The sequence below is a fragment of the Oryzias latipes genome, chromosome 15, assembly GCF_002234675.1.
Source record: "Oryzias latipes chromosome 15, ASM223467v1".
NCBI classification, from domain to species: Eukaryota; Metazoa; Chordata; class Actinopteri; order Beloniformes; family Adrianichthyidae; genus Oryzias; species Oryzias latipes.
Genome location: NC_019873.2, coordinates 18,080,119 through 18,107,744, shown reverse-complemented (window position 1 = coordinate 18,107,744; position 27,626 = coordinate 18,080,119). Strand labels below are relative to the sequence as shown.

At 37.6% G+C, this 27,626-nt stretch overlaps 1 protein-coding gene across 1 annotated transcript in view; it reads right to left on the bottom strand.

The window, feature by feature from the left end:
* LOC101164585 (muscarinic acetylcholine receptor M3) overlaps positions 1-27,405 on the bottom strand; it is a 97,376-nt gene extending 69,971 nt beyond the window's left edge. The window contains exon 1 of the mRNA XM_011484363.3: positions 27,209-27,405. The gene's annotated coding sequence lies outside the window, so the exon portion shown is untranslated. The remainder of the gene's footprint in view (positions 1-27,208) is intronic.
* Between the last annotated feature and the right edge of the window lie 221 nt (positions 27,406-27,626).

The following is a 27,626-nucleotide window of genomic DNA, read 5'->3' as shown; positions in this document are numbered from 1 at the left end:
ATATGATGGTAAATCTGAAAACAAGGTCACAATGCCACACAGCAGAAGTTCAAAATACCAGAAAAAACTTCCACTCTGCAGGAATTTGTTTTTAGTTCGTTATCTAACTGTGGGCGTCTTTTTATCATGAAATTACAGTAACTTCTTACTATTTATGTTTGCATTAATATAAATTGGAAAACTCTAATGCAACTTCAAACTTGTGATCATATGTGGAGGATTTGTATCTTTACCATACCATACATTCTCTTTTTCATTTTTTCTAAATATGTAAAATGCTGGCCCTGCGACAAAATGGCGACCTGTCCAGGGCGTTCACCAGCCTTCGCCCACAAGTTTCCATGATAGGCCTCAGCAGCCCCGCTTAGAAGATAAATGAATGAATGAATGTAAAATATGTAAATCCTGCCCTGCTTGTGTTTATAGTCAAAATTTGAGGAAACTAATCAGGAAACCATTGAGGGAAAATTGGCTGCGATGTTTTGGACAACAAACTTCATCTAGGTTCTCTTTCTACAGCATCCTCACACTAAAATAGTCTAAGAAAACAGTTAAATGCTAATCATACATCCAACAACAAACAAGTTCAAAATTATCTCATGCGAGCATTTGATGTGCGTTCAAGAACGCACTAAATGCAGGATCTTGAAACCATATGGTGTTCACACAGGTCTAGCGATACCGGATACTAGTGCATGTATCTACAGTTGGAATAGGCTTGTTGCAAAATGTCGAGGCGGTACAAATCTCACAAATCTTGCTTCAAACTTTTTTCACAGCTCTGTTCTGATATTTGACAGACCGTGTCATTTAATTCCATCCGGACACAAACCGCAATTATTAATGTCTCCTTTATGATCAGTTTTCAAACTGTTGGTACTTTCGTGAATTGAAAAGGACGCTTCCCATTTGTTACTATCAAATTCCCTGATTGGTCAAACTTTAACTGCTTTAACTTTTGATGTACATTCAGTGGCCGTGTGATTTCTACGTAGAGCCCAAAAACGGCCATAAAAACTTGCATAGCAGCATGTGAACAAGAGAGTTTTGAGCGCAGAGACCCTGAATGTGCATTTACGTGTGTTTACACTTATCATTGGAAGTGGCTGCTTGAACATATATTGTCAAACACTGTGTGAATGTAGTATTATAGTTATTGACATACTAAATAAAGGATAGTCATATCAAGGCCATTGGTAACCTCCTGATACAAGCAGTTCATCCACTCTATGTGCAGAGTAAGATTCTACTTTTATTCCATCTGTTTTCACATTTACTATAGTGAAAAAAATACTCAACAGTTTACTGTTTTCAGGATTTAAAAAAGTCAGCAGTTTTTACATCAAACATTCGATGACAGCTTTTACTTCGCCATGACATCTTTCACCTCAGTGGGGATTTCTCACAAAACAAAGCCCATCTATACCAACAACCAAAATATTCAGATTCAACGCTGCTGACAAGCTAAAATCTTCAGACAGTATTACAACAGCAGGAGATGAGATCAAGGTTCACACAGAAATCCTGAACCAAACTATTAACACAGTGGATGAAAGACTTTGCAAGATTTCCTTCTGCCATACAGCCCTGTTGTTTAGGAGACACAAAGAAAAAGCATGCATCTGTTTGATTTCAATGACGCAGCACTGATACTAACATCTGTGTTTCAAAAAGCAGGTCAAGTTCTTTACATAATGTTGGTCAAGGGTTTGGCCTTTGTTTGGCTAGTTTTAGGTGTGCTTCTCTCTCTCTATCAGGAAGCTGTGGGTGGAGCTGGGACTGTGCCAGATATGCCATGCATCTATGCAGGTTGTGCTCAGCAGCATGCAAAATGCCTGAACCAGTTTGTACGTTGGGTGTTGTACACCGTTACAATTGCTACCATAGGTTAAAAAATATCCTCATCTTTCAGGTCGTGTCGCACCATTGAAACATAAATTCTATTTAAAAAGTGACTGCATCTCCTCTGAAGATAGCTCGGTTTCCCCAGGCAAAGGAGAAACCCTAAATTTGATGTAAAAATAATGCAACCTATATGAAACTATATTGAAAATACAAAAGATATTGTACTATGCTGTTGAAGTAATGCATATATTTTAGAAAGGCCATCACTAACAGCGCTATAAGGCCAATGAAGCATGTGCCTTTTCTTTCTGTTGTGTTTAGCAGGAGGTGGTATATAGTAGATGAATACATTATTTTAAAGAAGAAAACAAAGCAAAGTAGAAGGATTATGAGCGGGATTGATTATGAAGGATTTAGGAGCAGATGGGAAAACTCAAAGTCAACGCAAACTTGTCAGAGTTAGGACTGATAAACTGTAGCTCATAGAGCAGATTTATACCCAAAATATGATGGTTTTGAAATGAACTGATTTCAGTTTACAGGCTTGTAGACAGGAACCTTGATCTAAGGGCTCTTAAAGGTCCCATTTAGTGACCATCAGGTGAACCAAGCAATAACATACACCATTTAAGACTAAATACCCAGCAACAAAAAGAGAACCATCTGCACATCTCTGTAAAAAACGAATAATTTATTTGTAGTTATTTGTGAGCACGCAGGAGAAGCAGATCTGAACCCGGAAGCTGCTGCCCATTCGACAAACTTAAAGGCTGTTTACTCTCCATCCATCTGTGCCAGGGTGGAGTTGCATGTCAGGAGTCTGCAGGTCAGCAGACTAAAAAAGACTGACTCTGTGAAAGATAGATAAGTCATTTCCCTGCTCCTGGTCCTTCAGGCAAGCTTCTTAGTGTTGAAAGGTTAACCTTTTTGATGAGTCTGCATTTGTCTTTGAAGAGGAAATTAATAGAACTTTCAAACCTAACGTATAAAATGTACTAGATATGATTAATAATTATGATATGATGGTGTATGCTTGCTCACCAGTGCACTTAATGTTTACACAGAGGACTTTTTTGATTCCTAAAAGTGACTGTCCTTTTTAGACAGATTTTATATATCTACTGTCATGTGTTTTTATTTCAGTTTTTAACAAAGAAATCTCTCCAGCGACTTCAAGTTTATTATTCTATTATTGCTACTGACAGAAAACGAGCCCTAACTTTCTGCACCGAGTCAAATGTTAAAGTGAAACAAAGATTTTACAAAACCTTTAAAGGTATTTCAAAAATTTTAAAAAAAAAGTTGGAAGCTATACCTCTCTACTCTAAACTATAATTAATTTATATCTGCTTGATAAACCTTTAACTGCAAGGGGATGTGATCCTGATTTACTAAGATAAACCAATGTACGGTCACTTGGCATTGATAGTGAGAGTGTCCAGTTCTACTTTCTATGACTCCAGTGACAATTATCATGACTAAAAAAATAAAAATAAGTACCAATTTAACCTCAATGATTACAAAAACACTCATTAGAACTGTATCCCACTGATAAATATGTGCAGTTTGTCCTAGTCTTAAAGCTCTTGAAATTATGGGTTGTGATTTTTTTGCATGTTCTTCAAAGAACAGCTGGACTGAGTATCTCAGTCACTGGGAGAGACACAAAAACCGCAAAGGAAAGTAAAACATGACGGACTGGTTTGTGCAGATTAAACATAAACCAGTTCAAATCTCATGACACCTTCACTCACAGTTCCATATCTTTCACTTTCTAAATGGAGTCCCTTATCTCACCCAGCCTGGATCCAGTATAAACCTGCTTGGAAGGCAGTTAGAGTTTATTGGCTGAAAATCCATTGATATCCCTTTCACTGACTGTTTATCCTACCTTCTGAGAATAACAGCACAGAGCTCAAAAAAGGCCCTAAAAACCACCATTGATTTATGTGTTTAGGGTTTAATGTTAAATTAGTCAAATGATCATTCTCTGGTTGGCTAAGCCCGTAAGTTCTGCTGGGGCATGATAAAAAGGAGTTTAAGCTTCAGTCATTCAGGAAATGAGAGGAATGTTCACTGAGTTTGAGCCTGATATTAACCTTCCAGCATCGTCAAACCTAAAAGTTCAAACTGCAAATGACTGGATCTCAAGTCATCTACCTATAAGGCATTAGAAAAAGTCTTTTTTTTTTGGATAAAATGATGAAACAGAACATTGTCACCAGATGTGATTCTGCACATAGGAATGTGTAGGAGTAAGCCAGTTTGTATGTCTGGGGAGAAAACATTGACGTGTACAGAGAGACAGGAGGAAAAGGACAGAAACAGCATGTTTCGTATGGTTGAACTGTGGCTAAGATTCAGCCAAGGTCATCCTCTTACTTCTGACATACATGGAGCCAGTCTGAGCCTCTCACTTGGACGCTCTCCATCTGCTCCCACTGATAAGACTGGCAACTTCATGAGCCGCAGGCACACATCCCTGCTCTTTATTGTGCATAATAGTGTGAATAAACTAAATTAACATTCTCTTGGCTTGGGAAAATGAAAACCCAATTTCCACACAGTAGGGTTGACTTTTTGGATCAGGATTTTTAAATATGCATGAGTTAATTTAAAAAAAAAGATATTTATACACAAGGCGCTCAAGTAATCACTCATGTTTGAGGAATTTCCTCTCTGAAAAAGGTAGTCAGGGCTATTCCAATAACTGGTTTATGCATTTTAACCGTAATCCCCCCCCCCCCCCCCCCCCCCCCAAGTTAGGACCACTAACACAGTAAAATGCACTATAAAGCAGTCCCACCGGGAATGTTACAGTTTAGCCCATTGTTTTAAAACTGTACTGTCGCTACCTGATACGAACACATGTCTGCCACCTACAGTTGGAAGAGGCTTGGTGCGAAATGTTGAAGTGGTGCAAATGTCGCAAATCTTGATCCAGGATTTTTCTTTCACAGGTTTATTCCGATACATTTGGTGTTATAATTCCGTTCGGGCACAAACTGCAATTATTCATTTCTCCTTAATGATCAATTTTTAAACAGTTGGCACTTCTGTTAATTAAAGGGACGTCATCCATATGTCGCTACCAAATCCGAGTCCCTGATTGGTCAAACTTCAACCTGGTTATACTTTCAATGGAAGCGTGTAGAGCCCAAAAACGGTTGTGGAAGCTTGGGTAGCTGCACATGAACGCAAGATTTTTTAACGTAAAAGCCAGAAACACGTAGACTTTTCATTGAAACTGGTCACTTAAACGCGAGTTGCCGGGGAGGATGTGAACGTAGCATAACTGAAAAAAATCCAAACATAACTTTTTTCTCGTGTGCAAGACTACACTTTGTAAGCTAAAACATGGGGAAATAATGCATTTCTCTATCATAAATCTGTGGAGGCTGTGGAAATGTAGAAGGACAGGAAATGCGACTGATAAATATATGGTTTCGAATAAATAAATAATAGACACCTAGATGTTTAAGAAACTGGCAATGAAGTGACAAAGAGAACATACTTTGTATTCTGTGAGTACTGTATGTCTCATTTGATTTGCAGAGTAACATGTCTGTACACAGCATATCAAACAAGTTTTGTACATTTTTTCACAAGAGAAACAGAAGCTTCCCACATCCGTACACAACAGCAATGTTGACTGCAATGTAACCACATGCACACTGTTTCTTACCAAACTTTCACGCTGTTAAACATGAGTCAATTTGATGAGCCATCTGCTAAACACTTTAATTTCCCCTCATGCACACAAGGAGGCACGTTTATAGAAAAGCACATCTAAGACTTCAAACAAGCTGCTCTGACCTGTAGAGGTCCATAGACTGATCACTATAACTAGAGCTGATGATCGCTACATGCAATACTTCCTGTTAAATGAGCCTTGGCCCATGGAGGTGGACCAATTGGCAGGAAATGAGACCAAATTGATTGGGAAACAGATGGAAGTGAAGCTCATGTGGCTGAGAAGGAAGTAAGAGTGAGGATGAATTTAAGACCGTTGGAACGAAAACATCCTAAAATTAGGAAGAAAAACGAACAACCAGAAATCAGTTATAAATCTTTTTAGACAATCAACTTTTCTCATACGTAAAAAGATTAATGTGTCTCTATACGAGTCAAAAAGCAAAAATGTGTGTTTTGAACCTAGATCTTTTTATTTTTATTTTTATTTTTTTCAAAAATGTATGAGATGCATGAAAAAAAGGACAGACAACTGATCTGAAAACGTGTGTTGATTGCAGGTAAAAACAACTGCAGGTAAAAACAAGTTATAAAAATATAAACATGGGAGGAAAAAATATATTTGAGCTTGGTATAATCTCTGGAAAAGCATATTTTTAATACCCAACTCTAAACTAACTAATTTAACCTTATCAACATTTTTCAGAAGCAGTAATTCTCAACATAGACCCACACTGACACTTTTTTTTAAATCTGTTTGCTGGATTTTCTTTTGTAAATTATAAACTTCTAACAGACTCTGCCTTTCTTTTTTTTTTTAAATTTACTCTAGTAATTGCAAATGACCTACATTTATTGCTAAATGTTTTGCCAAATTGACTATTTAATTTCTTTGGCTAAGTAGCCTTTGTTCAATGTTAAAACAGATTGATTGCAGAATCAATATGGTTATGTATATCTATCAAGACTGAGTTAAAAAGTCTTTACTTAATTTTGAATGACTTTTGGCTTTCAATTTGTAAGATGAAATCATGAATTTATATTTCTTTTAAGACCCACTCCTATAAATAGCGTTTTTTGTTTTGTTTTTTAACACCTTCCTGTGACATTTTTCTAATGATGTAGGACACATGCAACAACTTAGCGGAAAAACTCCTGCCACTCTGCAGAAACTATGTCCTAGAAAACAACAATTTTTTGTTGTTGTTTTTTTGGCTAAAAGCAGCATTAATCATAATTAAAAGACCTCTGAGAAACGCTTTTACAATAGATAAATAGATGATTGGAGGAGGACTTAAATGGCTTTCAGTCAAATTTAATTGTGAAAATTATTTATTAATTTCTTTTTACTAAAATGTCAAATTTGAACTGGATACCCAATCCAAACATAAATCATACTGCAAACTTGCAAATTAAATCTAAATTAAATCAGAATTTTGCAAGTAATACCAATCTATGTAATCTTAAACTTTTCTGTTGGAATATATTTTGGTTTTCAAACTTGAGCTTGTATTTAGCTGATGTATCCAACAGCTCTGCAACATGCGTGTGAAAGTACACACCAGCCTGTTTTTTATATTTATAACCAGCTGTGCAAAATGAAATAATAAAAATAAACTACAAACAAAAAGTTTGTATTACTTTGATAAATAACCTCGTGGCTTTGTTAATGCAACAGATTACATTTAATCTTCTAAAGTTTAAATCAGGGGCGAATTTGTTGGTAAAGTCATGGTCAATATTCAGAAAATGATATCTGATTTTGCATGCAAAACATAAAGTGGCTACTTGCAGACATGAAAAGCTTTTGTCATTTTAATGAGTCATGACCGTGTAAAAGCACACTTTTCCGAATTTATCTAGCTGACTTCACTTAGTAGGAAAATTATTCGTTTCCTTTGTCTGTAATTGCAGCTTCAAGTAAATCTCTTTAACAGTACAAAGCTGAAGCAACATATAATGTTAAATAGGAGATGGAGCTGTTTCAAAGCAAAAAAGGAGGCATAGGAAGAAAAGGTTTCATGCCTTGTGATTGAAGGATGAAACTCATGCCGGTAGTTGTTCGATGCATGGTCTGCAACTTTAAAACAAAAGGGAAGCATGCTTTTTTTTTATACCATTAACCCTTCAAAGCCACATTAACCTCAGCTGTTCATCTGATCTCACCATGTTTGGATGAGGATGAACGTGCCATTGGTTGAGGGACATGAGGGGACCACTTTGATGTTGAAAAGCAAAATTTCTTTTATCTCTTGTGGAGCGTTTGAGACCGAATCGGCGGTCCAAAAACTCAATTAGAGACACCGAAGGAGAGCCGAAAGAGTAAAAGGAAACAGAGCTGTCAACAAAAATAGGAGGGAGGAAAATATATGATTTCCAAAACCACTTAGGCTTCTACTAAATGAATCAAACAAAAAAAGATCAGGTTATGATAATATGTTCAAAAAACAAAAATAAAATAAAAATATGAGATGAAAGAGATGAAATGTTTGGGGTTTTTTTCTCTTTAAGATTCAATTTGGTACAATTGGGCAGCTAACGTTAAACAATTTTGTCAAATTTCCTCCCACTCTTTTGAAAGCAAACTGTTAGAACAAACTGTTTTTAATAGGGATATTGCTCTGAACAAGCAGCTGCTATATAATACACACCAAAAAAAAAAAAAAAAACGAAAATAAAAATAAAAATAAAACACCATGATTCTGGTCAATAGACGAAAAATATAAATGCACATCTGAGTTTCCATTTTCAAACGTACTTAAAATCTATTATGCTTATTTCACTTTGTTTGTTTTCTTTCCCATTGGGCACAGAGACATTTATAAGATATCTGAATCATAGTTATTCTGATGTTTACAGCAATAGATATGCATTACATTGATCCACATCGCCGTTAGCTAACGACTTTTCTACAACTAATTGCAGTGCTGTCCCATCATGCCTTACGAGTTGTAAACAAGCCACCATTTTTTCTGTCCAGGAGGATCTGATGGTATCTAAAATGGGATCAAAGTGGTGAAAGTGACTGTTTAAAGTCTGCTTGTTCAAGTATTTATCATGAACTGCTATACCCTGTTACTGTTGATGTCTTCATTGTTATTTTAGGGGATTTGTATGTGTTTAAAATGTCCCAGGTTGAGTTTTGATTTATAAGATTGTTGAAAAATTAGGATGTGCTTTTCTAATTCTTTTAAATGGTAAATGGTAAATGGCTTATACTTATATAGCGCCTTTCTTCCTACAAGGACAAAGCGCTTTACAGTCACAGACCCATTCACCCAGTCACACACACATTCAGAGGCAAGGTGGGGTTCAGTGTCTTGCCCAAGGACACTTCCACTCATGGGTGTGCAAGGCGGGAATTCAACCTGCAATCTTACGATCATGGGTCGACCGCCCTACCGCTGCACCACGGCCACCCCGTAAATGAATGCTTTGTTCACACATGACATTGCATTCAGTACAGACCAAAAGTTTGGACACACCTTCACATTCATTTGAATGAAAAGGTGTGTCCAAACCTTTGGTCTGTACTGTATTTATGCTGGATTGTTGTAATTTTAGGAGACATTTTAACCCCAGGTAGAAATGATTGCTACTTCTTGGAATGTAGAATGTCGTGATTACTAAAAGTCTATGAAGAAAATTCAAAATCAAATAAATCGTAAAATCACAGTGTTGATTTTATATCTAGTAAATGTTTAAAAAAGGACTCTATAGACATCTTCAAATGTCCAAAGATCCGATGGCTATGAGTAGATGTGTAGGGAGACCTCTACGTGCAGATATATTTCACTACACTACTGGCAGACATCTAATAGAGTTGACTAAGATGTCGAGTAGATGTCTACAATAGTTGTGTGTTCGTTGTCTAAAAGATGTCTTGAGCCCAGTTGGTGGTTTCCATTCTTGAGTCCAATAGACACTACCTACATGCTCAGACTGCAACTTTCAGTTTGCTTGTATGTTTAGCACCAAAATTCAACTGAGCTTTTATATCTATCCAAACAACACTCTAAAAAGGAAAATGTTGATCCAACTTTATTGAATCACTTCAATTGGTAACACGTAATTGAATTATGTTTATCAAAGTAATTTTTTCATTTCCATATCAAAGACGTTAATGACCCAGCAATATCTCATTTTACAAGGCAGGAGTTCATATGTCGTGAACTCTGTCTTTAATATTGGAACTCGGTGTTTTTCCGCACGAGGGGATTGGTCATCATCCTCTCCCAAACTCTAACTCATGGTGCAGAAAGAAATAAACATAACAGTTTAAATTACTAGTTAACAGAGTTAAACAGCTGGACAACAAAACATATGGACAAAAACCTAAACCCCAATCTGCCCAGATAGGCAAAGAAAATGGTATCCCACAATTCCTTGCGCTGCCTCACCTGCTCCTCAATACCACAAAGACCAAGGAGGTCATTATTGACTTCAGGAGGAAGAAAACTGCTGTTTCTCCACTGTTCATCAGCGGGGTCTGTGTGGAGAGAGTGCCAGACTTCCGCTTCTTGGGGGTCCACATAGAGGAGGATCTAACCTGGGGAGTAAACACCTCTGAGCTGCTAAAAAAGGCCCAGCAGAGACTGCACTTCCTAAGGGTGCTCAGGAAGAACAACATCTCCCAGAGACTGCTGGTGTCCTTTTATCGATGCTCTATTGAGAGCATCCTCACGTACTGTGTCTGTGTATGGTTCAGCAGATGCACAGTGGCTCAGAGGAAAGCTCTTCAGAGGGTCATTAACACGGCACAGAAGATCACTGGCTGCCCTCTCCCCCCTCTGGAAGAACTCCACAACTCGCGCTGCCTCAAAAAAGCCCAGGACATTCTTAAGGACATTTCACACCCTGGACACTCCCTCTTTGAACTGTTGCCATCAGGGAGAAGGTTCAGGTCAATCAAAACAAGGACTGACAGATTCAAGGAAAGTTTTTATCCCGTAGCAATAACTACATTAAACGCTGTAAAGAACAAGCCATAAATGGAAACATGACAGAATGTTCACGTGTGTGTGGGTTATGTCTGCTGTATTTTATATTGTTTTTATACTATTTATTGTGATTTTATTTTTTTACTATTTTTACTATTTGACTATTTTTGCACCTTAATCTCGTTGTACAATGTTGCAATGACAATAAAGTCTATCTATCTTATGACATCATGACGCATTGACAGCTTCACACCAAAGTTACACCAACTTAATTGAATTAAGTTGATTGAAAGTAAAATAACTTTCAGACTACTTACTACTTGTTATTCTTAGGTTGAATAAACTCAAAAAAATGATTTATTTTTACCAAACTAAATAATTAAGTTAGGTTAATGTAAAAAGTTTCCCACTACAGCCCAAATACTCTTTTTAGAGTGAAGACCATCTGTCTGAAAAAAAAAAAAACCTTTAAATCTCAACCAAACTTGTCTGAGTGTTTTCAGATCTGTCAAATTACAATTTTAAAGGGATATTTCTTAGCTTGAGAGCTGCTTTGTATCCTTCCTGCAAAAAAATAATCTAAAATCTATTAAGCCAAACTTCAGGCTTTTATTATAATCATAAATACCACAATTCTGTATCCTGGAAGATATAAGCATCTAATTAGTTCAATTTGCTGCAAAATGAGAAAATGTAATAAGATGATATAAAACAAAAAGCTGAAAAAAAGCATGATTTGTGTTCACATATGTCCATATTCATATGCTGTGAACCTGATGTTGACTGGAAACTTTGCCTCCTGCATTCTTTCATGGCACTGCAAAGATGCACTGCCTCTTAGGTGAGGAGTAAGGAAAAAAAAGAGAGGAGATGGGGAGGGAATGAAGCTGAGGTACAGCAGGCCTTTCATCTCCCTTCTGCCATCGGTCATCAGAAAAGGGAGAACACTGACTCCCGAAAACTGCTCCTCATTCCAATTTCATTTAGTGCAAGACTGGTTGGAAAACGATAGCAATAATACAAGATCCCGAAAAAGCATGCAAAGAATTATTGATGCACACAAGAATTTAACTGCATTGTCAAAGCGCCAGGACCAACAAATGAATATTTTTTAAAGTTTGGCTTCCTATCAGGCAAAAGCTATTTCCAACTTTTATTCTAAAGAAATGAAATATTTCCTGTGTTCTCAGCTTCTCACAAAATTTCTGACACTAACAATATCAGGATAATAGATGCAATCCTATTTCCACAAGCACACTGATGAATACAAAGCTTTTGTCATAGACCTGTGAAGCTTAGTCGGTCAGTTTTAATACGCTGTATCCATAATTAAACATGCATAATACTAAAAGGCGTTTGGGTTTTTAAAGAATCCCTTCAGGGAGAATACAATCCTTATAAGCTCAAAAAAGCTTGCAAATTAACAGGAACAACATCTTAGGGCCGATTGTTTTCCTTTTGACGAGTTATGCATCTGGTATGGCCCTTTAGTGCTACACAAACAGCAGGTCATGATAATGTAGACATAAACTCCCACAACAAAAGCAGACAAAAGGGAGCCATAAATAAGAGAAAAGAGAAACTGGGGAAAAGGAAGCTAAACGGGTGGTGATTTCATTGTGCCCACTGTGCCACAACACAGCAGTCAAAACACTAAGAATTTAAAAGCTGTTTGACTTCGCTAAAACCTGTGGGAAAAATTTATGAATTAACTGTTATTTTGGGTACTTTAAAAACCCAGAGATTCAAATAATCCCTGAAGTGCAAATCACATTGACAAATCACTCAACGCAAAAAGATTACAACAACTATTGAAAAAAGACAAAAAACATCATTGATTTTTCATATTGCCTACATTTTTCTTAACAGTCCTTTTCACAAAACGGTCTCTTATTTGTTTTATTTTTTAACTTTTTATATTTCTGGAAATTACTTTTGTTTTTAAAACATTTCTTTTTTACTTTGTGTTTGTTATTTTTTTATTATGTTTTGGTTTCTGGTATTCTGTTTTAATTTCTATTATTTTTTATTATTATTATTATTTGTTTTGCTTTTGTAATTGTAGTTGTGATCTTTAATATGTTTTGTGCAGAGTGATTTGTTGATGTGATTTGCTAAGATAAGATTCACTATAAATAACCAGGAGGAACCTTTCACTTTTGTTAACTTTCATTTTAAATGTTTATCAATGAATTTTCATAAATTAATTATCATGCCATAGAACAAATGCAAGTATTTGCAAGTATACTAAACAAAATTGTTTGATTCAATAAATGAGTATGATTATGCACCAAACACTGTTAACCCATGAGCACTTTGCAGAAAATAGTTAAAGACTGTTGCATGAGTGGCTTGAGTGTAACTCCTGCCTACATGTAAACACAGCCTCTAAAGATATACTACCCATATTGCTTGCAGACTACCAAGGGAACATTCCAGTGCCGCTCTTTCAACCAGCGTCAAAGTGATTGCTTTAGAAAAGCTGGAACTCACTCTCCTATAGCCCTTTGGGCAAGACTCCCTCAAAAAGCAGAGCTGTCAATCTGTTGATATGACACTTTTTTTGAGCCTGTCCATCATGTCGTCCGTTCTAATATTGGAGGATTTGGCGATCTTTATAGAAATTAAATATGGACTGAGGCTGGCATAAAAATGGTATAAATGGTAAATAATTCAAAAACGTTGAAATGATTTTTTTTTTTTCACACAAAGCAAATTCCACGTTTGACATGAGATAAAACTGTCAATTTTTGTGTCACTTTATACTCAAGAATTTTAAAGAATCCTTTATTACCTAACAATAATTTGAATATTTTATTTTCTCCACAAATAATTTAATCCTAAGCAGTCCCTGAATTTACCGTTTACCAATCACATTGGTTCTGCACAATGACATAGGAATGACACTAACCCCTCAATTTTTTGAGTTTTTATTCAAAATTTAACACAACTGAGATTTTAGTTTGACATTTTTTTAATTCAAAACAAACAAGAGTTATGAAAAATAATAGTGATAACCCCTCGAAATATATACGTAGATTAAATGGAATTTTGTCTGCTTTTCAAGACATTTTTCACGTTTTTTGAACCTTATCTTGCTCCTGAGTCGTCAACGGAGTCCAGGGTTTTGCTGTTAGGAGTTGAAAACATTTGCAGAGGGTCTGGAGCTGCTCCGTGTCTTTGCTGCTTCCCTGCTCTGCTGGATCAGGAGTTAATTTTGCTCAGAGTGACTGTGGGCTACAAGTGACAGCAGCAAATTAATGACTCATTATGCCCAGTGTAAGCAAACAGTGAGCCGGTGATGGAGCAAATGGATTTACACACACATCCACACATCAACCACACATGACAATTCTTCTGCTATAAAGAATTTTTCAAAAACCCACATGGAAGAATTTAAAAGTGGGACTTTCTTTAAATCTACATGCCAAAGGTCTGCTAAAACTTAACATTTTGTGAATTTGAAACCCAAAAACTTAAATGGTTGTATTTATTCAAAATAGATTTATAGTATGAATCGCCCAGCCTTAGGCTAAATGAATTTTCCGTTTTACTTTTCAGTCAGGCCAGTCACTTCCCTTTATTTTAGCCTCACCTTTTCTTCAAAGGCACAAGTAGAGCGCGGAAAAACTTTAGGATTCTGTTGAGTCTTTGGGATGTTTGATATTGAAGAGGACATCATAAAATTTTGATAGACCGTGTCAAAAATACTTCTTCAGCCCAAGAAAAAGAGAAAACTGCATAACGTGTTGTACATGGATATTCCATTAAGAGACACACTGCTGATTTTACACGACATGCTTTGGGAAGACTTTTTGGCTGACAGACTATTTTCCTTGGTTCGGAAACTTCTGCCATAGCAATTACAGGAAAGCTCTTTTAGGGTTCACACATGCGAGTCTACAAACCTCTTAATCTTCTCTGTCCATGGAACCCCTAAAGGCTTTACATGCAACCGAGCAACACAGATTAACATTTAGTTTCTCTGCTCTTATTCTAAGAAAACTGTTGCTCATGCTTACAAAATGTTATATGATCTAATCCTGATGTCTACAACAGAGTCTGAAAAACAACACAACAGAGAAATGAATCATTCAAACTCTTAATAGTTATTTGACACGATATAATAGTGCTACTAGATTTAAAAGTCAAAAAGTGAATTATAAAGCTTTTTATACATAGTTCCTGAAGATTTTTCTTTTAATTAAATCATGCCATGTACACATTTGACCCTTAAAAAATCCAAGGGTTTAAAAATGGATTTTGGGCTGCAGTTACTTGCTAGTAACTCAAAATGAATCTATCAAATAAAGAAAAAATCTCAAAATAACTTAAAAACTCCAAAAAGAAAAATGTCCTTGGGTTCTCCAGGGTTAACCATCAGTAGTCCCTGAACTGACCGGCCAATCACATCTGCTGTTTACACTGAGGGTTGACCCAAACCTCCCATTAGTATAGCTTTTATTTAAAACAGAATATTAAGATTTCAAAAAGTCTTTGGCTTTAACATTTTTAGTTTAAGACAAACATAACAAGAATTATGACACATAATTGTGACACCCCTTGAAAAAAGTATGGAGATTTGAATAGTATTTTGTCTGGTTTTTATGGCATTTTTCACGCACCTCGTGTTTGCTTTGTTTGTGGATTTATATGTTTGTTGTTGTTTTTTGTCTCTGCACATTTGATATTTTGTTATCTCATCTTTTGTGATTTTTGGATTAAAAAATGACAAAATAACCCTTTGGAAATTGAAAAATATATCTGTTAATCAAGCAAATTGTAGAAGAAAAAAAAAGCTCATAAGGCCCCGGACTACTAAAAAGAGATCAAGTAACATCCCTGTTACAACAACTCTTGTGTAATGTTGACCTGGGTCTTGTCACTCCCCCTGACTGATTGCAGTGACTGCGAAACACTCATTTAATCACAATAACAAGGCATTATTAATGACAGGAGGAGTCTGAGAGGGGACGGAGGGGCTAATCAATGTGAAGAGGCTAATGAAATTAGAAAAAAGTTAAAGCTGTGAGTCTCTACTGCTGAACTAAGAAAAGAAAAACACTCTGGAAAATGATGTCAGACCCCAACTGAACTGCTAGATCTTTTTTACAACTATAAAAAAATACACTCATGCTATCCAAAGAGCAAAAGAAGTTGAAGAGTTTAAAAAAAAAAAAACAAGAGTACTGTACTTTCTTTCAATAGAAAAATCTGCTGAGACTGACAGACCTCCAGGAACTCAATCACAACCAGACTTTTACATCATCTGTTTTCTAACAGTTACAGTCATCCACACCATTTCAATTCCAGCTGGAATGCAAGAGATGCACTGAATAAGGTATAGCTCACCAGAAAACGCGTATGCTTTGCCATCAGATACGTTAACTTGAAAAAATAAAACGTAATAGAAGCAAGGCTGCAGCTTTAGAGAAAAGAAAAGTCAACCAAGGTTGTAAACAGCGCTACACTATTTTTTCATTTCCTTTTGTTTTAAGGCTGTTTGAGTTACTTCACCTACAGTTAAGCAGGTTGCAGTCTTCCGTATTCCTCCTGTTAAAGTCAACAAATTTGTCAGGCTGCGGGATTTATGTTCCATATAACCCCGGCTTTAAGTTGTCCCTGTGTTTTGAGGGTCTCACATCACTGTTCAGAGAAGTGAAACTAATGGTCTAACTTAGTTTGCAAGCTAACAAAGAAATAACAAATCCAGTCTGACAGGTTTCAGCAAAAAGCGTATTTCTGCTCATAGTCGCATGTTTGCAGATCTGCCTCTAAAGCCTCCCTTTATACAACTTGCTTCATTTATATGTATATTTTTTTTCCTTTACGTGTTGCCACTTGAGCAGCGCTTCAGCTTGATATAAGAAGAAAGCTTGTTTTTAAAAAAAGGATTTAAAGTCCCAGTCTGATCATCTATTGTAAAAGCGTTCTCAGTGGTCTGTTAATTATGATTATGGTGTTTTTTTTGTTTGTTTGTTTTGTTTTTTTGCTAAATCTAGGACATAGTTTCTGCAGAGCGGCAGGAATTCATCAGAAATTTGTTTCTGCGTTGTGGGCAGGACTGTTTGTGTGGTCCTTTCCTGCCCTTACTTCCCATGATCCCTTTGCACTCTCTCCCGCTAGCATACAGCTCCTCACACCCCCAACCTAACATTAACAGCTCAGATGAGAAAAACAAAGACGTTAACAGATCTATTTGTCTGCAGGTCGACGCATCGGAATCGAGAGGAGCAGAGAGCTTGTGGCTTGCCGATTGTAATTTGTACGTCACAACTACAAGCATTTTGAAAGGGATTTTTTTGTTTGCTCATGATTTAGAGTGATTTGACCAAAGAAATCCTCAGAAATGCTGTTTTAATCTTTATTTTCTTTACTTGTGTCCTCCTTGGTTGCTTTTTCACTCTGACCCAAAAGAAACCACCAGAAAAATCTGATTTGGAAGTTAGGTGACTTACTTTCTGAGAATTAGCATAAAATAATGGTTGGGAATCTAAGCATAGACTTAAGAAAGAGCCCAAACACTGGATTGAGAACAATCTAAATAACCTCTGCCACATCCTGATTATGATATATGGAGAGCAAACTTTAGCGTTTAAACCTCCAGCCAAAGTTGACATACAGTAAAAAGGCTAATTACTGAACTGAGGAAATGACTTAGGCCCTGTTTCTCTTGCTCTCCAAAGAGTGGCTGCTCATTGTTCACTTATATTATTATGTCACCTCAGATCCTGATATCCAAAGTACAAATAACAAACACAGGCAGCAAAGAGGTCACAGACTTATTCCTCTTCCCTGGTGGTTCTCACCAGCTAAGGATTAAAGCGGGATATGACTGATGAAGCGGTGGGAGCAGGAGGGAAATTAGGCAGATGACTACAAACTCCAACGGCTCTATGGGTTGTTAAAAAATGAGATTTAATAAGATTACTTTAAAGAGCTTTACTGAGACTAATCTGGCTAGAAACGAGCGATTGAATAAACAAGGACAGAAAGGAAAAAGGTTAAAGAGAAAACTTCAAGAGCTCACACAGGATCACTGAACACGTGTCGGTGAAAGAGAATTTCTGGGGCAACATATTGTCTTAAATACTTCTGTAATCGCACAGATATGGGCGCTTGGCCTGGATCTCAGTGGAATTTTGAACGTTTAAAGTAACTATGTTTGGAATTTATGCAGACGTTTACTTATAAATATGGCTTAAAGTGCATAGAGTGAAGACCTGGACTGTTCAACAGGCCAATCAGGCACAGAACCAGAGCCAGTGGGGGCACAGATGAGGCACAGTCATATCCCAAAAAAAGATATCTCAAGGCAATTAGAGGTAAAAACAATCTGATGTGAGACCTAAGCCTTACTTGATTATTACAAATAACTCACAACAAATTCAAAAAGTATCCTAGCAACTCACAACACATGGAAATCCAGCTCGACCTCAGAAACTCAAAATACCACAAAACAGACACAGAATGGAGCAGGGAAAGGATATAGAGCTCCGTCTTTCCACAGTACAGGGGCACATGTGGTGAATGTCTCCTAATTTCTCACCTGCATAATTGACGCTTTCACACCATGGCACTGCCCTTCAATCGAAGCAGCAGTCTGCTGTGGCAGCAGGTGTCCCTACATGGAAATGGGACATGTCCAGATAGATCATGCTAGATGTGCACTGAAAAAACCTTTACATATATGAATTATATTGATAGCTAGAGAATGGTTTGACCCCCACCCCATTACAGTGTGTGCCTGGCTAGGTGTGTAGATGATTATAGCTCACAAGCAATTCTATAACAAACTATGTAGGACAAGATGATCTAAAGATGCACTTCAATGAAAATCATGCTTTTGGTATTTTTAACATGTTCTTGTAGCCTGTTTCTCATGATAACTTATTAAAACTCTAACTTTTTATACCTGTTGTAAAAGCGTTCCCAGTGGTCTTTTTATTATGATTTTGCTTTTTTAGGCACAGCTATTAAAAATGTGTCATTTTTAAGGACATAAAGGTTTTGCAGAACGGCAATATTTTATCAAAAATTTGCCTCTGTTTTGTTGGCAGGATGGTTGCCACAGAGCAACTAAAAACGGAACAAATAATAAAAAACAAAAAACGATGAAAGCAGCAAGAAATATAATCAATAGAGGACATTATTTGGTTGCACTAAACAACAATAGCTGGCACGAGCTCAAAAATACATTGCACAAAGATGGATGACAGCCTCTTTTTACTACGTTCCTTCCTTTTGTGAATTTTTTTTAAATACAATTGAAACAAAACCTTATACAGAAATGTATTTTGTTTTTATCATTGGTTATTGTGTCAAAAATCCAATTTGAGTGAATGGATTTGTAAAAATAAATTGTATTAATTCCACGTATACAAATTCCTTTTCATGGTTTTTATTGCAATTTATCACTTTGAAACATGGACACAATTTAACCCTTTTCTCATTGATGTTTATGTCCTAATAGTAGCAGTGAAAATAAAATGTCTTAATGCAAGAAATCCATTTTCTTATCAAGATTTGAAATTTTTAAATGTATTGTGCTTAACTGTTTGTGATGGACAAGATCCAAATAGGAAGAGTTACAGCCAAACAACTTGTAGAGTGAAGGGTTTGCAAATCTGCTGGGTCACCAAATCTATATGAACACAATGTCAGCTGTGCACCTTTCTCCCTCTTTGGTGCAGGCTGAGTCGTCTAAAGCCACTTAATTCCCAAACTCAAACTAAAATGGAGCTCTGTGCTCCTGCCAGCTCTGCTACAACTCAACAGCACCAGCTGATTTTAACCTTCATCTCACTTGTTTGCCACTTCAGTTGCAGATCTTCAAACTGAGCTCACGCTATAAAGGTTCAGTCTCATATATCAAATTCAACCGCTGTATTTTCTTGCTTACACCAAATTTTCAGCTGACTAAATATTAATAAATAATAAGGTGCTGTAACCCCAGAGTGTTGCATGTATAAGCGATAAATATGCCCTGCCTGGGTTATGATTACATTATAAAGAAACGCAGCAGATGCCCAGCCAATAAACAGTCCCCTTTTGTTTTTTTTCTATGAACATTGTCCAGCCAAAACCTGTGTAGAGACATCCCAGGCAGTTCCATCCATCCTCTCTTTGATTTGTCTTGCTTCCCGTCCCACAGACACCACTGTGGTTAATGTATTCTAGCTGCTCTGACTTCCACCACATCAATCCATTTCACAGAATCTGTTGATTTTTGCTCCACACGTCTTTGAACCTCAACATACTTCTGCAGCTTTCCCTTGATATAAAGCTTAAAAAAGGGTCGACAAAGCTGATACGGACAAACATGATACAGATGAAGATGACTAATTCTAAAAAAAGTACTCCTGTGATTCATGTCATTGCTCTTTTCCAAGAAGGCTTTTATATCATGCCAAGTGAAACTCATTCCTGAGATGAGTCTGAGATTATTAACCTTTTGCTAAAGTGGAACTAATTCCTGTGGACATGTTCACGGTATACTTCACTCGGTCTGGGAAATTTGAACCTGGAGAAACATCAAACATAAAACTGGAAATTACTGAACCCAAAACTTCATTTTAGAGGACTTTTACTATATATTACTCTTTAAAAGTCTTCACTTCTCCTTTAAAGTCAGAGTCTTAATATTCTGAATTGAAGTTAGTTCTTAAACCTGCACGGTTATTGATAATCCCTGAAGCCTGGGGTCATTTTTTTTCGCAGTTACACCCTAAGGAACATCTTAAATTTTGGCGTTTTAAAATACAAATGCTTACTAAAAGAAAAAAAGAAAAAAAAAACGGCCCCTTCTGGACCTTAAGAGTAAAAGTAAAATGTAAAAATATTAAAAACACCTTAAGAATTCATGTTTTTTGTCCAAAGTTGTATTTTCTAGAGTGATTAGTTTCTCACCACTAATGATTTTTTTGGACTGAACCATAAAATGTTGTGGTAACTTACTGATTTTACACTTGCTTGTAAAATCTAGAACAAAAATGGATGGTTGCATCTTTACAACCAATAAAACTATAAAGTTTTAAGAGGAGAGATTTTTAATAGGCAGGTCTGCACAGACACACCAAGACAATTTATTTAGCTCCTTGTGTGTTGATTTGGTAATGTCTGCTTGTTACTGCTCCATGCAGACCCACACAGAAACACTTGCAAACCCTGTAGGAACAGCGTGTGACTCCATGTCCCTCTAGTCTAATTTTGCTCACAGCTTTCAGACGCTTTATACAACTGTGCTGCACAAAATAACAAAATATTGACCCAAACACCTCTTTAGGCATTCTCTGACAAGATGGCAAATTGGAGTGAAATTATTCAACCCCTCCTGTTGCCTCTCAGACTCATGTAAATGTCATTTTTATAGAGGCGGTAGGACTTTTTGGCTTAGATCATTTTTTCTCTACAAGGTTTAGCCAAAGGACTTGCTCTACATCTTCACCAAGACTGATATAACTTCAACATGTACTTTTTTTTAGGTATTTGATGTCAATCAAACTGAGGAAAGAGCAAGAGTCAAAGACAGACACGGCTGGCCCTCCCTTAAAAGAATACCACAAACATTCATGATTAAAGTAGCTTACGTGGAAAAAGCATCAGATCATTTTTACAAGTTGCTCCTTTGCTTTTGCTTTGACCGTGTCAGTTTGACTTTGACGCTTTGCGGTACGCTGACGATGCCATGACGGATACCAAGCGACAATAAAGGAATCCTTCAAGCGTCAGTGAGTGTGGAGGCAGAACAAACAAACCTGATCAGGTGCTTTAATCAAGTGAAAGGGTGTAATAGAAAATACAGCTGCACATTTGACAAGAAACTAAGTTTAGTGTTAGAAATCGATATGATATCTCCACAAAATACCTCTTGCATTTAAATTTGTTTTTAGCTTTAGAAAAGTCTGCTTTCCCTCTTAACTGCCTTTAAAGTATCACTAACATTTGCTGCAATTATAATTTATTTTTATTTTTTAACCCTCATCTACATTTCGAACTTGCATCTGTTCTGCCTCAACAACTCCAATCCCAACAGTACTTGGTCGGTATTTGCTGTGCGGCACGATGTCCTCCAGGAGGATTAGTCCTGCTTTGGAAGCTGTTTTCTCTATTCTAATTGTGTAACGTGTAAGAGGACTTGGAAAGAAATAGGCATTTAGAACATGCATTTGAGATCTGGGTTAGGTAAAGTAGCAATCAGAAGGCTGCATTCGCATCATGACTGTCAAAAGCTATAAAAATGAGAAAGAAAAACCTCTTAAACTATTTGAATTTTCCAGGTTTCCTGGTTTCAGCATCTCCTATTATGCCTTGTGCTTTCATTTTTAATTGTCTTATTTTCTGTAAAAAATAAATGAATAAAATAAAACCAGATGAACTCATTTTAACATTTTCTTTGTTTTGTTTGCTTTTAATGTTTTAGAAAACTGCGTTCTTATTTTTAATATTTGACATTTTTTCCTGCCTTTTCAGGAAATACAATTATTTTTTGCACCCCTGTTTTTCATTTTTCTTTTGTAATCCAGCAATAGGATGCATCTGGCACATGAGAATCTCCCTCTTTAGTGACACTTGAAATTTGCCATTCATGTAAAAAAAAAAAAACAAATCAACAAAAGAAGAAACCGAAGCTAAAATTTGAGATCAAAAAAAAATTTTAATGGTAGTCTTTAGTCCCTGATTTAATCCGTGGCGCTGTAACTCAGTTCATCCTTTCCACATCAAATCTTGGAAATGGACAATTACAAATTTAAAAGTGGGTGTTTCAGTTGAAGTGTGCTATTAGTACAGTTGGCTGGTATACAATTTAGCCTTGTGCTAAAGTGCTGGTTGACTTGTTTCAAAAAAGTGAAAGGCAGTTCAGAAAAAACAAACAAGGCGTAAAGGTTTTTCAGTGAAAAAAATCTTAGGAAAAAATGAACATTGACAAAACAAGTTAACCAATGATTAAGCAACATTCATTCATCTTCTAATCTGTTTTATCCCTTTCGGGGTCACTGGGCTGCCGGAACCTATCCCAGCCACTTGCGGGCGAGGGACATGTTGTCAGTCTGTTGCAGGGCCACAATCACACACCCATGCACACTCACATTCACACCTATAGACAATTTAGAGTAACCAATTAACCTATGAAGCATGTTTTTGGACGGTGGGAGGAGGTTGGAGTCCCCGGAGAGAACCCATGCATGCACGGAGAGAACATGCAAACTCCACGCAGAAAGGTCCACCATTGATGTTCTGTTTCAGGTCCCCCCAGCCGGGACTTGAACCAGGGGCATTCTTGCTGTGAGGCTAAAGCGCTAACCACTGCGCCACCTTTATTTTACCAAAACTGTTTTCTATTCCCAGAAATTGTACTTATTTGTTATTTAAAACAATACTCTAAGCAGCATCCTTCAAACCTTCAAAACTTTTTTGTTTTTTAATCTGGGAACAATGACTAGTCTAGACTACGCCGTCTTTAGCCTAAATTAAAAAAAACATGGTCGTTTTCTAGGACATAATTCCTGCAGAGCAGCATAAGTTCTTCAGAAATTCACCTATGAGTTGTAGGCGGGACTGTTGGCACAGAGAAAGTCTGCGCTCATTTCCACAATCCCTTTGTTTTTGCACTCTCCCGCTAGGTTACAGCCCCTCACAACCGTAAGCTATCATTAGCAGTGCAAAAAAAATGCAGAGCAATATTGGAGCAATCCAGCCGTACAGTTTTGAACCAAATGCCAGCTCAGACGAGGAAAACAAAATATACATGGACATATCTGTCTACAAGTGGATGCATCGGAATATAGCGGAGAGGGGAGCTTGAGGCTTGCCGGCTGTAGTTTGTATGTAACAACAGGCTTCATCTAACTGCATTTTTTTTTCCTGATTCACTGCAATTAGAATGAAGAAATACTCAGAAACACAGATTTAATCTTAATTCTCTTTATATATATATCCTGTCCTCCGTCATCAGAAAAATGCTACAAGAATATGTTAAAAACACCATTTCAAAACTGGATAGACTTTGCTGGGCCACCTTAAATAACTTGTCAGATACGCTCACATGGAGGTGTAAGGTGGCAATGTGACTTGCTTCAACAAGACAAGAAGAGAAGAAGTAACAAATAAGCAGAGACATTTACTCACCCTTCCGTTTTTACACAGATATAAACAGTTGGATTCCATCAAAAACATCTATAAATGTTGTGATTTCACTCCGATTATTGCTACACAAATCTTTCCCAATCTGTCTTTTAAAACCATGCTGATGACAAAATGAAAAAAGGTCTCAATCCTTTATTCATGCAGCACTATGATTGCCAACAAGCATATCCATCAAATGTCCTATTTATTTGTCCTTTACCAGTGGATGAGTCTCACCATGCAGATGCAGCTGCAGGTTGCACTGGACCACCACCTGCAGAGCCGACAAAAATATGAAAACACCGGGCCCTTCAAAATGCATCCAAACATGGACTATCATTGAACTGTGTCATTTTCAAAAAAAAACCAAAATACGTTCCTGCAGCATCATTTGTGCAGAGCCGAACTTCACCCACACTTGTGGATATGTCATCTTCAGCATTATTTGCTTCAGTGGTGCATGAAACCAAAGCTAGTAGCCAGCTGTTAAAACCTCAACAGATTCTTAAAAGGTAGAAAGCCATTAACCGAGTTGATCAGGACAAATAAACATGTAGCTGGCATTAACTCAAGTCTTTGAGGGGAACATGTGGGTTCACAATATTTTTGTTTTACAAAAACCAGACTTACTGTGGATACGAGCATGCCACCAGTGAGCAGTTATTCTCTATCGTTTTCCTCCCCTCTGTATTTCATCACTCTCTCTGCATGCAGCTCTCCTTATCCACCCCCCCTGGACTTCCACAGAAGCTCATCACAAAAAAAACTGTCACTGATTTATCTGCAAAGAGCAGTCAGAATGCAAACACACCTTGGCAGTCATATATTGAGGATGACTGAATTCCCTTAAGTAAGGTTTGTTTTGTCAGGGGAGCCCTGGAGAGTGGCACGGTGAGAAAACCAGAGGCGCGTGACCAAGCTAGTGGGGGAAAGTGAAAGAAAAGGGGATAAACACTGAGAATGCTGTATGAGGAGCGAAAGCGGAACTAATAAAAATAATCATATTAATACCCAGTGCAACAGTGACAATTTGGTGCGTCAGGGTTTGCTACAAATTTGGAATCTGTGTGCAGTGTTACTCCTAGTAGTTCCATTTGCTACTGAAACAATGCTGTCTTCTATTTTACCTCTTAATTTCCTGACAATGCTAGATCCTTAAACTGTAACTCACTGGCATTATCTTGATTTGTGTGTGAACAGTTGTGTGCTGAACATGCACAATAGTCTAAGGTAAACACACAGCGGCAGGATTTTTTAACAGCCCTGAAGTACACACCTTATTGCCACCAATAAGAGACTGCCGACTAAAGTTATGACAACTAGTAAAGGTCAGGAAGAAATGAGTGAGTTTAGGACATGTTATTCCAGCTATAAAAGTTTAAATTGTTGCCATTCTGCATATACACATGAAAGGGCAGAAAAGGTAAAGTGAGGAAGAGTATATGTACAGTACCCTACTTATATAATTTTTATCCACCTTTTTATTTTATATGTATTGTAAGTTTAACAGCCATATATAATGCAGCGGAGTATGTCCAGCTGAGGTGTGTCTCTGTCTTCCCAGCATTGTGCTGCTGAAGCAACACAGGCGCCACAAACGTGGGACAACAACAGCGGCTGCCCAGACAGTGAACGCAAAGACAAAGAGGCAGAGCGCTCACCTCATAAGGCTTTACTGTAATCTCCACCTCCGGCAGCACATCTGCTTGCTGGAGGAGGCGAGGGAGAGACCGCAGGCCTGCATAAACACAGCTGTTTATGAACAGCAGACTGATTGACAGCCTTCCGTCCGAGTCTGAAAACACCTTTTGAAAGGAACAAAGTTCTGCATAAAAGGCCTCTTCAGCCGAGGCATTCAAAGATCAGCTACAAGGCGTTTTGCTCTGTTGTTTTAATAATTGAGCTGAGAGGGAAAAGTTTCAGCCTGTGTGCTGTCTAAAGATAGACGCTATGCTTTGCTCAGTTGTGGTCTGCAAGACTGTGAAAGTGGATTAAACGGGCTTTAACATCAAGATGAGCTCTAATGAAACCCAATGGGGGAGTTAGCCCGTCTGTTTGGCCAGCTGACTCCTGTAAAATACCCATCACTGTCTCCGATTGCCTGATCTAAAAGTAGCCTGCTGGTACCAGCAAATGCACATTGCATTGAACGGTTAAAGTGCAAACAATTCGGTTTTTGTTCCGCTCTGTCATTATTTTCAGTATTTATTCAGCCTTTTTCACTGGGATTTTAAACGCCTCAAGCTTTCTACATAATTTCCCCAAATTTAAAGCTGCAAAACACTTAAACCTCCTGAAAACGTCAATATTTTGTGTAATTTTTGGACTCATTTAAAAACTTAGATAGAGATAATAAGCACATGTTATATTTGTTTATTTTATACTGAATGCAGGGTATTAAAAAAATGCAAGTTGGGAATCAACAGGAAACCTCAGCATCTGCGCCATCAGCCAAAGCAGTACCCACGCAAAACAACAGGTACAGCTCAAGATAAGAGCAAAGACATTTCCCGCCCACTTGTGCAGTCCCATCCAGCTCTCACTTTATTAAGTAAAGTCACATCCATGATCAATAAGGCACTCAGATCATTTAAAACAAAATATTCATCAAAAGAGGGGAGGCTAAAACAGCATTATTGACAGGGGGTCAACAATACATCACCCTATGAAAGCTTTATTGCAGCTCACTCTTCTGCTTCTTTTTTTTTCTCTCAGAATGATTTTTTTTTATTGCATATCTCTATTAAAACCAATGGAAAGTGACAACCAACAGAAATTCCTGCAGTGCCTTCATCACAAAACTTCCCCAACAGGGCTTTAGTTGACATTTTGACACAACAGCTGTTGTATTGAAATGCAAAACTGCACAAAAACCCTTGTTCATACCAGTACTGTAAGTAAAGTCAATCTTACACAAAGCTGCAATGCAAAATGGAAAGAAATTCCACCATGGCACAAATGCCATTCCCTCTGTTCTCACTCATTTTGTAGCACAATGTCAGAGCACCCCCTGGTCATTGAGACGGAGCATTCCTTCACATGGCCATGTAGGGACTTCATAAATAAACATATAACCCAATTCACCAACGCCTTTACTTTCCATCCAAGGACAATTTATCCTCCTCATGCTATGGCGCAAATATTGGATGAATATTTACTTTAGCACGTGCCACAGGAAGAGAAATGCACTTTTACGAAGGATGATATATATATTTTTATATTTGATCATTAGATAACTTTATTTAGAGTAATCAAGAATTGACATTCTGCCTTAAACTTTAGGAAGACCGGTCGCTTTTTGATGAGACGCATCAGAAAAACCAGTCTCGGGCATGGATGCTGAGCCGTGCAGTGGGAGAACAGAAGCAGGGTGTGTGTGTGTGTGTGTGTGTCGAACTTGCAGCCAAAAGCTGAAGAGACCTATTGTACAACGCAGGATGAATGCGCTTTGGAAGCATACATATCAGAATAAGGCAACTTTTGAGCGCGTTTTTTTCGGTGGGACGCAAAGTGAGTTTGGAATCGACCCTTGGAATACATTTCCACGTAGATAACTTTGACTAAATGTCCGCAAAGCTTTCAGTTCTTAACTCGTCCCCACCTACCTCACATCAGTGACTGATGCGCACTGTCACATTCACGACAAGTAGATGAGGAAAATGACAATCCAGTCAAACTTCTCGCGCGTCCATGTTTGCATCCGCAGTCCGATCTGGTCAAGTCTGAGGAGCTAACGACACTCAACTCAAAAGATTCGCCACCTTCCCCGGTCACAGAGCCGTGGATTGGGCGGCGATAGAAGAAGCAGCATGGGATCTCCAAGAGCGCACGGAGCTCGTGCGTCGGGATTGGTCAGGGGCGTCGTGACGCAGCGGCAGGTGGCACACCCGCTAACAGAATAAGGTACAGATTCATTCATGGACAGGAGCTGAGAAGTTGGAACGAATAGAAGCGGATTCGACTGAAAATGTTCACACAGGATTAAGGATTGTCCTTGTCAGTGGAAAAGAGCAGCAATGCTCT